A 15747-nucleotide genomic window follows, 5' to 3' on the forward strand; every position below is an offset into this window, starting at 1 on the left:
GGCATGAAGTAGAGAGATCCAAGTCCAGCTCCAGTATGCACCTCCTCCAGCCATGCTGCACCTTCTCCAGCATGCACCTCCAGCATGTACCTTCTCCAGCCATGCTGCACCTTCTCCAGCATGCACCTCCTCCAGTCATGCTGCACCTTCTCCAGCATGCACCTCCAGCATGTACCTTCTCCAGCCATGCTGCACCTTCTCCAGCATGCACCTCCTCCAGTCATGCTGCACCTTCTAAGCTTGCACTTTCTCCAGTATGCACCTCTTCCAGCATGCTCCTCCAGCATGCACCTCCTCCAGCCATGCTGCACCTTCTCCAGCATGTAGTCATGCTGCACCGTCTCCAGCATGCACCTCCTCCAACATGCACCTCCAGCATGCACCTCCTCCAGCCATGCTGCACCTTCTCCAGCATGCAGTCATGCTGCACCTTCTCCAGCCATGCTGCACCTTCTCCAGCATGCAGTCATGCTGCACCTTCTCCAGCATTCACCTCCTCCAGCCATGCTGCACCTTCTCCAGCATGCACCTCCTCCAGCCATGCTGCACCTTCTCCAGCATGCACCTCCTCCAGTCATGCTGCACCTTCTAAGCCTCCTGAAACAAAAGCACTATCTGGAACCAAGTATTCAAATGCAGGCAACTACAAGGTGAGGTACTTCAAGCTTCTAAATGTGTGTGTGTATGTGTGTGTGTGTGTGTGTGTGTTTAGTTGCTTTGTTTTGTTTTCCTAGAAGGCCCCTGCATCTCCCCATCATTTGGTCCACAGTTTGCTGGGTTTTGAAAAACCCGTGTGGCCAGGACTCTGCTTGTTTTCTAGCCCCCTCCTAGGCTGATTCACTTCTCCAAACATCCTTGCATCTTCTGACCCAAGCATGCTCATACTTCCTTCTACACTCTGCACACCCTCTCTGCTTTCAGCAAAGGGGCCCACATCTTTCACTGTCATCACTGGTGTTCACATTCTAATGCTTAGTTTTCCTTCCATCGAAGCTCTTGAAGTTGTGAGGCTCCCTTGTCTCTGGTCTTCTTACTTTCTCTTTCTTCATTGAATTCCTCTTCAATCACACACACACACACACACACACACAAACACACACACACATACATCTACCAAGGAACACTCCTCGAACCACCTACTGTGGGAAACAAAACTCATTAACAGTCAAACCGATGTCCTGTGAGGCTGTTAAACAAAGAGAAAGAAGCGACTGTGCAGTAACAAGAAAAAGCAATAGGAATAAATAGGCTAAGGCTGGGTTTGTCACAGCAGATGGCTTAAAGCCCATCTAGCAGGCATGCCCAACTATCTGCCGTCGTGGTATGATGCTATGATCTTCAAAGTCGACCCTTTAAAACTCTGCATCCTTTAAGGAAGTTTGTGATATTGTGCTGGACAGCTCTCATAACTATCATGTGTTATATGCGGCTTCTGGGATGCAGGTTTAACACACCTGAGAGGTGATGATAGTCCAGTGAGGGACATGGCTGCCACCAAAGCCACTAATATTCTGCTGCTGAGAGAGGCACCCGTGTGAGTGAGGGTTGAGCGCTGGTGGTCATCTGTGAGGCAGCACTGGTGGCAGAAACGGCTGTTACAAACTGAGCCGTTTAATGGACATGATGATGCTAACACCCTGAAGTAATAAGTGCCAGGAAGTCACTAATGGCAGGAGTCCCAGTCACGACCAGTGGAGCTGGGAAGTACCACAGATCATCAGTAAGTCCTTCTGTCTAGAAACACAGATGTCTGTACTGGAGAAGTGCTGGACTGGATCACATGGATTCAGTGATCTTTCCCACGGGAATGTCTGAAAATTCATTTCTGCCTTTTGTCTTCATCTGTTTTCATGTTTGCCCTTCGCAGCACTTCCTGACAGATGACCCAGTTCCTTTGAGAGTTTGTTGCTCTTTCCTGTTTCTCATGCTTGAAGTTTTAAGAACCCTTCCTTGGTTGGGTGTTTCTTCCATGAGCTAGTCTTGTACAGTGTTTTACATGTGACGATTTTCTCTTATCCATCTAAGACCACAGATTACAGGATGCAAATTCAGAGGTTTTTTTTTAACTTTTGTTCTTTATTCCTTTGGATTCTGTTTGTTTGGACCTCAAATTCAAAGGGCAGAGCCGTGCGGTAGTGGCGCACGCCTTTAATCCCAGCACTCAGGAGGCAGAGGCAGGTGGATCTCTGGGAGTTCGAGGCCAGCCTGGTCTACAAGAGCTAGTTCCGGGACCGGCACCAAAGCTACAGAGAAAGCCGGGCGGTGGTGGTGCACGCCTTTAATCCCAGCACTTGGGAGGCAGAGGCAGGCGGATCTTTGTGAGTTCGAGACCAGCCTGGTCTACAAGAGCTAGTTCCAGGACAGGCTCCAAAACCACAGAGAAACCCTGTCTCGAAAAACCAGAAAAACCAGAAAAAAAAAAAGCTACAGAGAAACCCGGTCTCGAACCCCCCCCCACACACACACACAAATTAAAAGGGCAGATTTTGCTGTTGTCTTTGGTATCCCACGCATATCTAACAGAGGATTCAAAACTGACAGGAGCTTTTGTGTGGAAATGACGAGGGAAGGGGGATGAAAGTTGGTCCCTTCTGTGGCCATTTTTGAGCCACTGGGCAGGAAGGTATTGATTGCATCCACATGTGACTGGAGTTGGGGTGGCTCAGCAGTGCCCCAAGAAATGAATCCTAGTGCAGTCAGCCTGGGACAGGATTAGCAGGCAGAGGAAATGAATGCATCTACTCAATCAGACTCTGGTCTTCTTGTCCCTCTTTAAAATGCTGCTTCTTCACACATAACATTGAATGCTGAAGTCGGCCTATAATTGAGAATTTCTAATCTATTCTCTGATACCTAGTGAGGTTCCAGTAACAGATTTCTAATTATCACAGATCTAAAATATACTTTTATATTTGGCAGTATAATTTTTATCATAATTCTGCTTTTCAAAACTTTCAACTTCTCTTGGCTGTTCTTATGCTAGTTTAACTTTAAAATTAATTCGGGCCAAATTTTTAAACCAATTTGAAATGAAGGTGACTTTCTTTTATTATTCTGCGCATACAAGCACTCAGCACAAGTCTGTTTTTTAAACACAGCTTTGAATCAATACTGATTAATTCTCCAGTCTATTCATGGGAATTTCATGTTTGACTTTTATTTGGAACAAAAAGTTTTAACTTATATTTTATAACATGTTTTGCTAATAAAAAATGAAATACTTCAGACATTCTAAAAGTCATCTCATAACTTGAAATTTTAGGTTTCTAATCTTTCCTGATAAAATTCTTCTCAATCATGTGTTATAAAAACAAAAAATAATATAGTTATACCTAGGTTCTACTTGTATGCAGTTTTCCTTCCTACCAGCTGGCTCCCAAATATCTACATAGAGACTTATTATTAATTATAAATGCTGGACCAATAGCTCAGGCTTATTACTGTCTGAATCTTACAACTTAAATTAATCCATATGTCTTATCTAGGCTCTACCACATGGTGGTGCCTTTTTCGTCAGCACAACATGCTCATCTCCTGCTTCTTCCATGTCTGGCTGGGGACTCCCCATGACTCTGCCCTCCTTCTTTCCAGAACTCTTTCTTTGTCCTGCCTAACCTCTACCTGTATAGCTATTGGCCACTCAGCTCTTTATTAGACCAATAAGAACAACAAATGTTCACAATGTATAAAAAGATTGTTCCACAGCAACTATATGAAATGTAACATCAAATAATGGTAGCAATCTTGGACAAAATTCTCTTATAATTGATTGTCACAAGAATGTGTTTAGTGGGTCTTTGCTAAAAATAAATGTGTCTGCACTGCTGTTAGGAATGTAAGTTAGTACAGTCATCATGAAGACAATATGAATATTCTTCAAAAACTTAAAAATAGAGCTACCATATGATCATAATCCCACTTTTTGGTATGTATCCAAGGAAATTCAATCAGTGAAAGAGATACAACATGGCCAGGCTCCTTGTAACACTCTTCATGACAGTCAATAGAGGAAATTAACCTATTTAATTAACTAGTTAAAGGGCAGTAAAATGTGGGATCTATGCACATAGGAATACTACTTAGCCATGAAAACAATAAAACACTATCACGTGAGGCAGCATAGGTGGCATTGCCGCTGTGTGTTAAGTGATAGGTCCGCAAGCTTTGCTGTTCAGCTTTCTGAACAGTATGTCTTTCCATCAAGGCTACCAAGACACCTTGTATTGTCTCCAAGGCTGATGAGTAAGTCCCAAGGACCCACACTGTAAAAAGAGAGAACTAATTGCTGAAAATGCTCTTCTAATCTCCACACACAAGCTGCAGCACATTTTGCTCCCCCTCAGAGCAATTAATTAACTAATAAACTAATGTAATTAAAAATTGTAAATGGTACATGGAACACTACTTAGAATTTTCATATGATTTGCAATGTTCTATTATTATCATTTGTCTTTCTGGCCTCTTGGTTATGTTTCCCACCACATCAGATGTTATTTTGTCTGTGGTAATTGTTGTTTAGTTGGGTTTTTTTGAACTTTTATTGATTCTTTGCAGATTTTGCATCACGCATCCTAAGTTCACCCATCTCATCCACCTGCGTCCACCCTCTGTCCTTGCAATCCCCCCAAAACAATAAAATTAAAAAAAAAAAACAACCAAACAGAACAAAACAAAGCCCCCTTCCGTCCTTTCATCTTCAGTTGCAAGTGTTCCCTGGCCTGAGTTCATCACCCCAGGCTCCAGCTACTCCATCCATCCTGGGCTCTCCCTGTGGCTTCTCTCGGATACCCTGCTGTTGTCCTGTGTCATGGAGATCCTGCTGCTTTGGATCTGTAAATTCACCCTCTTTTCATGCTCTAACAGTTCATAGATGTGGTGAATGTTGGGGTGGGCTAATCCATAGAGCCCTGGTTCAGGGCCTGGGCGGTAGCTGGGTTGGTCAACCCACCAGCTGGCCTCGATCTTCACCACCTGAGCGAGCTCTCCTGCACTGCCTCAGCTAGCTCACCCAACACAGCCTGCAGCAAGCAGTGGGGCTGGTTCTCCTGCTCTCAGGTCCTCAGGTCAGGATCACACGCACTCACATCACCAGCACCAGCCCACTGTCTTGCCCAGAGTAGGTACAGGACCCTCTCTCTTCTGACTGCTGTAGGGGACATATGTGGAACACAGGGGTAGAACACCTCTCCTGTTCTCAGGCTCGCAGGGCCAGCTCTTCTGTGCTTCCCTCAAAGTGTGCAGTATCCCGTCCTGTGCACTGTGGCAGGTGAGGGACTGGGTAGCGTTGACCACTATGGCTTTCTTCTGAATTCATTTCAGACCACAGACTGTGTATTCCTGTGTAGTCTGGTCAAGACCATCTCATTTTCACTCCATTTTGAACATGAGAGGTTTTCAGAACAGACAAACGTGAGGTTAAATAGAGTTCTGAGAGCTCTAAGGAGGAAGTGAGACACCACTTCCTTAACCAATGTTCTAATCTTCCTAGTGACACTGTTGTCCGTAAATGAGACAAGATTTCCATGCTTCAGATGTCATTGACTTTTCTTTTGGATGAATGGGGATGGGACGAGCAGGTGGGGGTGGGGCCAGCTTGCTTCTTTCCCTCCATCTGCTCTGTCTCTCTCTTTTCATCATAGTTGTAGCATTATTTTCAATTTCCATGCAGAATAATATTATTAAACTACCCTACCTCTCCTGATAACAAGACACACAACTTTCAACTAATAGCACATCTCAAGTGATACCATCTCTCCTATTGCTTTAATAGTGCCATTTAAAAACATTCATGCAATTTTATAGTGTTATTATTTCATCCATGGCCTTCCTATGAATAAGAAGATTCTAAAAGTTAAAAAAACAAAGGTGACTTTCCAATTGACTAAGCTTTTCAGCTTTCTTAACAGTTCCCAAGCTCAGATCTATTTATTTATTTATTTATTTATTTATCTATCTATTTATTTATTTGGTTTTTTGAGACAGGGTTTCTCTGTAGCTTCAGATTGATTTTTTTTTTAATCTATCCATTTGTACTGAAGTGTATATATTGAGTGGTGAGACACACAGGTGACAGTCACATGGGTGGGGACACACTGCAGCTCACAGGTGACAGTCACAGGGTTCTCTCTCTTCACTATGTGGGTTTCAGGGATCTCAAATGCTCACCCTCCTAGTACGTCCAATTTCCAGACTCAGTTGTCCTATTTGTGCTGAACGGCCCTGTTACCCCAGTTTAGATGGCCACTTCTTTCGTTCCGTTCACATAGTTTTCTTCTGTTTGTTTGGCTCTCTCGTGATTTTGTCACATCACCTAAGCTCTCCGAGGGAGCATTGCGCCCATCCAGCCATTGGCCACCGTTCCCTGAAATCAGCTCTGTCCTCTCAGCTACAGGCTGAACTGCATTTCGCCCTCCTTGAGCGTGTGTCCAGTTCCTGTTCCTCTCCCGTTTTTATATGAGTACGTCCTTTTTTTTTAAAATTTATTTATTTATTTATTAAAGATTTCTGTCTCTTCCCCGCCACCGCCTCCCATTTCCCTCCCCCTCCCCCAATTAAGTCTCCCCCCAGCCCGAAAAGCAATCAGGGTTCCCTGTCCTGTGGGAAGTCCAAGGAACCCCCACCTCCATCCAGGTCTAGTAAGTTGAGCATCCAAACTGCCTAGGCTCCCACAAAGCCAGTGCGTGCAGTAGGATCAGAAACCCATTGCCATTGTTCTTGAGTTCTCAGTAGTCCTCATTGTCTGCTATGTTCAGAGAGTCCGGTTTTATCCCAGGCTTTTCCAGACCCAGGCCAGCTGGCCTTGGTGAGTTCCCAATAGAACATCCCCATTGTCTCAGTGTGTGGGTGCACCCCTCGCGGTCCTGAGATAGCCAGAACCTGGAAACAACCTAGATGCCCTTCAATGGAAGAATGGATGAAGAAAGTATGGAATTTATACATATTAGAGTACTACTCAGCAATAAAAAACAAGGACTTCATGAATTTTGCATACAAATGGATGGAAATAGAAAACACTATCCTGAGTGAGGTAAGCCAGACCCAAAAAGAGGAACATGGGATGTACTCACTCATATTTGGTTTCTAGCCATAAACCAAGGACATTGAGCTTATAATTAGTGATCCTAGAGAAGCTAAATAAGGAGAACCCAAAGAAAAACATATAGGCATCCTCCTGAATATTAACCTTCAGCAAGCGATGAAAGGAGACAGAGACAGAGACCCAAATTGGAGCACAGGACTGAAATCTCAAGGTCCAAATCAGGAGCAGAAGGAGAGAGAGCACGAGCATGGAACTCAGGAGTACATCCTTTTGAAGAATCCCAGGGAGGATCACCAAAGGTTCCGGCTTCGTTCTCATACTTGACCGGAAATACACAGGAGAAAACTGACTTAGACACATGTAGGCGTTTCGTGTACAGCCGTGTGAACCCGAGTGCTCCTGCAGACCACGGTTTCTCTTGGCATGTTTAGGAACTTCCCTTTGCACACGAATTTCAAACACTTGTCAGGAGGGCGTGTTTCGACTTCAATCCTCTGTCCATCTATCTCCAACAACAAAAGATGGACATCTCTCCTCAGTGCAAATACCACAGTTCTAAAATCTTAACAACTGTATTTGTGATGCAATCACTTTCTAAATCCTCCCTGATTTCTCTTTGGTGATGTTTAATAATTGGGTAATGACTCTCACACATCCTATTTCCCCTGATTAGTCTACATTGCTGTGCAAGTCTTCAGCATTCAACCTCATATTATTTTTACATATATCAATTACATGCTTAATTTCCAAGCATTTTCTATTGTCTCCATTTTCTTTTCCCACGGTGGAGTACTGGTTTTCTGCAACTAATGAGTTCAGTATTACTTCAATAGGATGCTTTTTGAGACTCGGGTGATTCATGTATTTTTGTGCCTAAGTATGTTTTCTTGTCTTGCCAGTTCTTGGCCTTTCCCATTTTAGGTTAGTTTATAATTTGTACTTTTATCAATGGAATTGTATGAAATTTATATCCATCTACTATGACACTTAAAAAGTCTGGGTGGTGGTGGTGCACACCTTTAATTTCAGCACCTGTGAGGCAGAGGCAGATGGATCTCAGTGAGTTCGAGGCCAGCCTGATCTACGAAGCAAGTTCCATGACACGTAGGGCTATTACACAGAGAAACCCTGTCTCAAAAAGAAAAATAATAGAAACCTCTAAGTATGCAGAATTTTAAATTTCCACCCAAAACATGGCACATGTCATTTGTTTAGGTTATTATAATTGAGGTGTAACTTTATAAACATCAAATGTCTACATGCTGTTTTATTTTGTTTTCCTTCAAATCTAAGACTATTTATTTGAATTGATAAATTAATTCCTCATTATTTGATTACACACATATTTGTGTTTATTTCTATCATGTTTTGGTCATAATTTGCTACTTTTTTCTTTCCTATATTTACTGAATCTACAAAATTTTCATTTATTTTACTCTTTAAATAATTAACTCCCATTCAAGTTTCATGTAATAATTTTTCAAGTGAATGTTTATGAATGGCAAACTTCCATAGGTTTTGAAAAATTCAGCATTTGCTCATTGTTAAACAATACTTTATCTGACAGGCATAGTTCCGTGGCTTAGCATTTTGAAAATTTCATGCCACTGTCTTCAGGCATAATTCTGTGGCTCTGCATTTTGAAAATTTCATGCCACTGTCTTCAGACATCTATAATTATGCCTGAGAAGTCTGAGGTAAGTCCTCACGCTTTCACTGGGAAGCTAATTTGATGTAACCAATTAATCACTTTTAATGATAACTTAAAGAAACAGTAGCCTGCTCTTTGGGATTTTATTGGAGAACTCATACCCAGTCTCTCTATTAAGACAGTATTCTCTCTGTTATTTCAATGCTTTTGCTTGGTTTTCCATATTTGGGATCCTTGTCATATGACATTAAAAACAACCTCACCACTTCGTTTTTTTTGCTCTTTGTTAGTTAGGATTTCTTCAGATTAAACTTGTTTTAAATATCTTATAATTTTTTCTTTACTTCAAACTCTCAACCTGATTAGCATGAAGTTGTATGAAGTCATTTCTGTAATTCTGATTACCATCTTATTTATTTTATACACATGTTGCCATAACAGTTTTGCATTTTCTTTCTTTCAGAATTAGGACAGAAGTTATCTGTTTTTAATTGCCATACATATATATGTATATATATTCAGTTTAATGTAGTGTGCTGTTCCAAAGCTTGGCTCTTAAAATGATTCATCATTTTGACTTTAGTTCTTCTTTAAAATATTTTCTCATGATTTTAACTATTTAAAAACTTACTTACTTCTTGTATTCCATACTGATTGGCTTGACTCTTTTTTCTTGCTTGCTTAGCTCTGAGCATGCTTACAGATACAGATTGTCTGTGCAGAAGGATTCACCTGTAACAGTTTGCCTTAAATATTTCTTGGGTGTTCATTTCCATTGCTTACCTGTCTTTAACTTCTAAATAACACACCCTACTGGCCCATTTACCACTCCTGAAAATTTTTATTGAAAGGTCTATAGACTATAACGCTCATCTAAAAGCAACAGCAATGATAACAGGATACCTTCCCTTGACACCTTAAGAAACAGTTACTGTGTTCTACCAGCAAATCAAAGTACAGAAAAACTGACTAACACCTGGCTTTCCTGAGCACAGCCAAGATGCCTAAAGACACAGAAAGAGTCTAGCTGGCACAATGGCAACAAACTGATGGGTTCTGCCAGTGGCCCGTTTCCTAATTAGAACAGGTGTATGGATTCCTTTAAAGCCAGAGCAACGTTCCAGTAAACCTTTTGTATTATATCTTTTTTTGGAAAGAAGAAGTCGAGTAAATGAAAAAGCTAACTTCCCTATTCATGTGCATATGGATACGAACAGTTAATCAGTGTAGTCCAAGTGACTCTCAAAATGGTGGAGATAACTGATGTAGCCTGACTGCCTCTCAGTCAAAACACCAAACACTCAGGACACAGGGCTAGGATGATTCAAGCTAGATCTAACCTAAAGACCTCTCTCCCACCGTTTAGATTCCCTGGTTCCAGAAGATACTAGGCAAGCTGCCAAGGGAGGAAAAGTGTTAAGCAGTTCTACCCAGCTACAACATCTGGGAACCAGGACAGCAAAATATGCATAAGGTGCCTCTTTCTGCCTCCCGAGTGCTGGGATTACAGTTGTGAGCCACTACCACCTGGCTTTGCTTTGGTTGTTCTTGTTTCTTACCTCTGTCTTCTTCCCAGATGCCATGAACATTCACTTGTGTTCCAGAGATAACAGTGTTGGGTTTTCTCCCTCGAGGGTTAAAATTTCTGCCCTAAAGGTATATAGGATATAAGGAGAGCTTGTGCCTTCCTCACAGAGAAGAGCAGACCTGTGTTCCAGGACTGCTGCCCATAACAGCTTTCTCTGAATTTTTTTTACACAGCTTGTCTCATAAGCCATAGCTATAGATGTGTGAGAAGACCTTGTGAGTTAGTCAAGCTCTCCCCTGTCTGTGGATCCTGAGGAATCTGTGTGTTCATTTTCCATGGTTGGCTTTTGTAATAATTTTCCAAAAGTCATATCTGTAGGCAGACATTCTTGTCCCATCTATCAGCTCTCAATAACTCAGCCAATAGCTCAGGCTTATTACTAGCTAACTCTTACATTTAAATTAACTATCTGTACTTTCCATATTTCCTATCTATACTTTCCCATGTGACTCATGGCTTATTAGGTCATTTTCTACATGTCCTGTTTCCTCTGTCTTCTGACATCCCCTTGATGCCGACCTTCTTTATCCCAGCATCCTTAGTTTGGATGTCATGCCTATACTTCCTGCCTGGCTACCAGTAACTCAGTTCTTTATTAACCAATGAGAGTAATACAAATTCAGTGTACAGACGGATTATTCCACAACATTTTCCACTTTTTGTCTAATTAAAAGGAAGGTTTTTAACCTTAACATAGTAAAACTATATATAACAAAACAGTTAATAAGTAAGAGTTACAGTTGTCACAATACAATCAAAATATCACACAATATATACCTAGCTAAATTTTTCTTGCCACCTTGAGTATCTCTTCCTTCTGTCCTTTGACCCCGGTTGTCAGACTCTTGACCTATCACCTTGGTTGTAGGCTACTCAATTTATTCAAAACTTCACATTCTGTGTGTGTGAATAATAAAAAAAAAATTTTTATAGTTCTTTTGACTTTGTCTTGTTAGAATAGGAATAATATATCTCATTTTTCAACATACTGGGAGGGGGAGTTGACCGAAAAAAATTCTTTGTGATTCATTATGGTTTAATATTACTTTCTATAGGTACTATGAAAGCAATACAAAACCAAAACTTCAACAGCTTAAATAACCTAGTGCCCAATATCTGGAACTCATCAGGATCTTCTGGGCTCCAAAGAGCTTGGGCAGCTCTACTTCTCCATCTGTGTCACTATCAGCTTCCATAGCTCCTCTCATAGGCACAGGCCAGTTTCACTTCACAGAGGATTCTGTCCTTAGTGGCTGTCCTACAGTTTCTGTGTCTCCAAAATGCAGAGGTCTCCAAAGGCTGTACCATCACAAGTGGCCTCCTGGCCTCTTATCAGGGACTCCACCCCTGCCACGTGGTGCCAAGCATCAACTGTTCTCCAAGACCCCTTCAACCCTACAGCTTTTATGCTAGCAAAACCATTACCTGGGAAATGCTAACATTTACCAAGTTTGGCTGACAGTATGCAATACAATCTTGGGTCCTCTAAACCTCAGCCCCTGTGAGCTGACCCTGAAGAAAGCTCTCCAAGTTTCTTGCCAGTGATGCTGACCTTTTCTTAATTGCAGTTGTTTTTTTTGGGGGGGGAGGGTACAAAAATTCTTTATTTAAAGAAATGGTACAAATGAAAGAACTTAAGCGGATGTTTTGGTGCGACTTTTAGAAAAGATAAAGGCAGACCGACATGCACGCACTGCCTCAGTGACCAGTAAAGTCACTTGTGCCTTTGGGGAAGTCAGCTTAGTTCTGATTACTGAGTCCCAGGGTGTGCTTGTCAAACAGATATTCTGCCATGCCAGCTTCAGGGGCTCCCATCTTGCGCAAGTTGGTCACGTGGCCACCCAGTTCCTTGATGGATTTCACCTGCTCATTCAGGTAACACGTCTCAATGAAGTCACACAAGTGGGGGTCATTTTCGTCAGTAGCCAGTTTGTGCAGTTCCAGTAGTGACTGATTCACACTCTTTTCCAGGTGCAGTGCACACTCCATTGCATTCAGCCCGTTCTCCCAGTCATCACGGTCTGGTTTCTTGATCTCCTGCAGGAAGATTCCACCGCCTCGTTCATTCTGCTGCTTCATCAGTTTCTCAGCGTGTTCCCTCTCCTCATGAGATTGGTGGAGAAAGTATTTGGCAAAGTTCCTCAGAGCCACACCATCGTGGTTGAAGTAGCAAGACATAGACAAGTAGACGTAGGAGGCATGCCGTTCCAGGTTGATCTGGCGGTTGATGGCAGCCTCCGAGTCCTGAAGCTAGTTTTGGCACACTTCCGAGGGAGACGCGGTAGTCATGGCATCGGCTGGCGACGCTGGGGCGGTGGAGCGACAAGGTTGCAGAGGGTTCTGGCTTGGAGCAGGGGGCTGGGGTAGGAGGGGTCCAGCGCAGGTTCCATTCAAGCACTGTTGAAGCAGGAATCGCGGCGACTCTGGGCAAGAACGTCTCTCGCAGTTGATTTTTTAAAACCTTAGCTGATCACATTGAAGTCCCAGTAAAGCAGAAAGTTCACATCAGGTACCGGCCTCTGGTAAATCACAGTTGATTCTTCATTCCAAGTTAACCAGAACTAGAGACTTTCAGTTCAAATCTGATCGATTCCTTAAGGGACTCAGACTTCTCCCTCCAACTCCACAAACCGTGCGTTTGTCTCAGCACGCACGTTCTCCACACAGACTAACTCATTAAGCTTTGAGTACTCAAAGGCATTTTAAACCCAATGTTCCAAATTCCTTCCATAATCAAAACAGCATGGTCCGGGATGTCGGAACAACACCACATGATCCTGGCAGCAATTTCTGTCCTAGCTTCTTATCGTTGTGATAAAGACCATGACCAAAAAACAGCTTGAGGAAGAAAAGGTTTGTTTTGGCATACAGGTTGCAGTCCACCATGAAAGGAAGTCCGAGCAAGAACTCATGCAGCACCGTGGGGCAGGAACTGAAACAGAAACCATGGAGAATCACTGTTTGCTGGAGAGTTCTTCACGAGGGGCTTCCTTAGCCTGCTTTCTTATATAGATCCTGCCATGTTCCCCATCTGGGCGACATCTGCCAGGTTCCTCTCAGCTTATTCATCCGCACTTGGAGGGAAGCATGAGGATTAAGAAAATGATAGACAAGCGACAACTGACAGAGTCATCTTATAAATACTGAGATTGTCCCGCATTTATTTCTCATAACCTTTATACACCCCAATACAAAGTGGGGGGGGGGGGGCAAGAGGCTTCTTTACCATGATATAAGGAATGAACAAACTAACAACCTTCTCAATACCCAAAATACCAAGTACCCACACCCCATAGGTCAAAACATTCTGTTAGTAACCATACCTTAAGTGAAATCTCCTGTTGTATAACCTTGAAGGGGCAAGAATAGGTCTGAACTCTCTGTCCTTTAGTCAATATGGATCCACTTCTGCGGGTTCCAACACTATCCTAGTACTAACTGCCCAGAATGGCACTGCCCACAATAACCTGGCCCTCCCTTATCTGTCATCAATCAAGAAATGCCCCACAGTCTTGCTTATAGGCTCATTTGATGGGGACATTTTTCCAATTGAGATTCCCTCTTTCCAGAGGACCCTATTTGTGTCAAGTTGGTATAAAACTAACCAACACATTGCTTTTTCTTTGTTTTTCATCCTTGGTATTTGTATTACTTATTTTTTTTATTTTAATTTATATGACTTTGTTCTAATGTATTTATTTGGTAAAAATGTTTTATTCTTTGTATGTATATACATGTTCACATGTGTGTCAGGGATTAAGTGCGCATGCAAATGAAGGCTAGAGGTCGATGTCTCAATAGCTCTCCATCTTGTTTTTAATGATGTGGTCTTTATTGAACCCGGAACCTAGGCTGCTTAGTCCCATGGAAGCTCCTGTCTCCACCCCTACAGAATCGGAATTGCAGATGCACTGGAACTCCCATTTACTCCTCCACACTGGTGCTGGGGATCCAAGCTCTACATACCTCATTTCAGTGCAATCATATTTATTTGTTTGCTAGTACCCGGCTTACTTCCCATAGGCTAATGTCCTCAGGGTTCAACCGAATTGCAGTCTATGTCAACGTTCCTGCATCTTCGAGTTTGGACAATATTTCATTGCATGTAGATGCCACATTTCACTTGTGACGTCACCTATTGGTAGAACCATGAGTAACCGCCAAATTCCGCTATGGCAAACAATGCCGTGAATGTGAGGACAACGCCATTTCTGAGCATCTTGCTGTCAGTTCTGCTGTGTATCTTCTCCGTGGAATTGCTGGACAACGTGGCAGCTCTGTTTTAACCGCCATACTGTCTTCCACAGGGTCAAGCTGTTGCTCTTCAGTGTTTAGAAAATTAATATGAGACACGACATTTCCGGCAGTGTGACACAAGAAAACTTCCTGCTGTGAAATGGGAAGTTCCACATGAGTCACATGAGTGCTCTCTCATGTTGACATGCTTTTAAATATCTGCTAATTAGTCATGTAACCAAACTCGAGTGTTACTTTAGGATAGGTGCTTATTTCTTATGAAAATACAATTTTAAAAATCTTTGCTACGTATCAAGTTTGTAGAATGCAATACCTTAATTTTGTCCAGAATTTAGTCAAATGTTGTTAGCTATCTTGGAAATAATTTCTCAATAGCAATGCTTTTGTAAATTTTAACCCCTATGCAGCATACATTTCTCAGTCTGTCTGTAGCTCTTGTATTTAGTTTTCTGCATATTTTATTCTGCACATTCCACATGCATATATATCCTGTGTATATATAGTCTCTCTCTACAAATATATGTATACATGTATATACATGCATATACACACATATATGTATATATATATATATATATACACAAAAAAACCCCACACACATGACTTCTTTACTGTGCCACCGAGAATTGCTAGTAACCATGTGCTCTGCATACCTAGAAGACCATTAAATGATGTGGTATGGTCATCTAGAAAACGCAATTATACACCCCTTAATCCTTTCTCACAGTTAGCATTTCTAGGAAGAGTTACCAGTTTGCCTTCTCTCCCTGCATACTACTAACTGGGAATTGCTGCTACTTATTCCTATGTTCAGAGCTGATACAATTGTGTCTGCGTGTGACATTGGTTATTGTTTTGTTTTTGTCTTCTACTCTGACTGCACTATTTACATGGGAGCCCCAATAAGGAAGGAGCTGAAAAAGTGTTCAGAAGTCTTCCATATCCGGTAGTACCAGTTACCTTGACTTTCAGTTTCAAGACCAAACAGGAGAGGGGGGAGGGAAGGAGGGGGGAAGGGAGGGAGGGAGGGAGAGAGAGAGAGAGAGAGAGAGAGAGAGAGAGAGAGAGAGAGAGAGAGAGAGAAAGCAGTAAAGTACTTGGAACCTAGACCAATTTCAAGTTCCTACAAACACAGGAACAACAAGGAGAGAGAAACTAAACTCCAAAGGCTCTTCTGGAGGACAGAATTAGTATTCTCCACTGCCGCTTTGG

At 42.3% G+C, this 15747-nt stretch overlaps 1 pseudogene; it reads right to left on the reverse strand.

Annotated features, from left to right (window-relative positions):
• Positions 1 to 11866: 11866 nt before the first annotated feature.
• LOC142836298 (ferritin heavy chain pseudogene) lies at positions 11867 to 12567 on the reverse strand (annotated as a pseudogene).
• Positions 12568 to 15747: the final 3180 nt, after the last annotated feature.

The sequence above is a fragment of the Microtus pennsylvanicus genome, chromosome 16 (assembly GCF_037038515.1).
Source record: "Microtus pennsylvanicus isolate mMicPen1 chromosome 16, mMicPen1.hap1, whole genome shotgun sequence".
Taxonomy (NCBI): Eukaryota; Metazoa; Chordata; class Mammalia; order Rodentia; family Cricetidae; genus Microtus; species Microtus pennsylvanicus.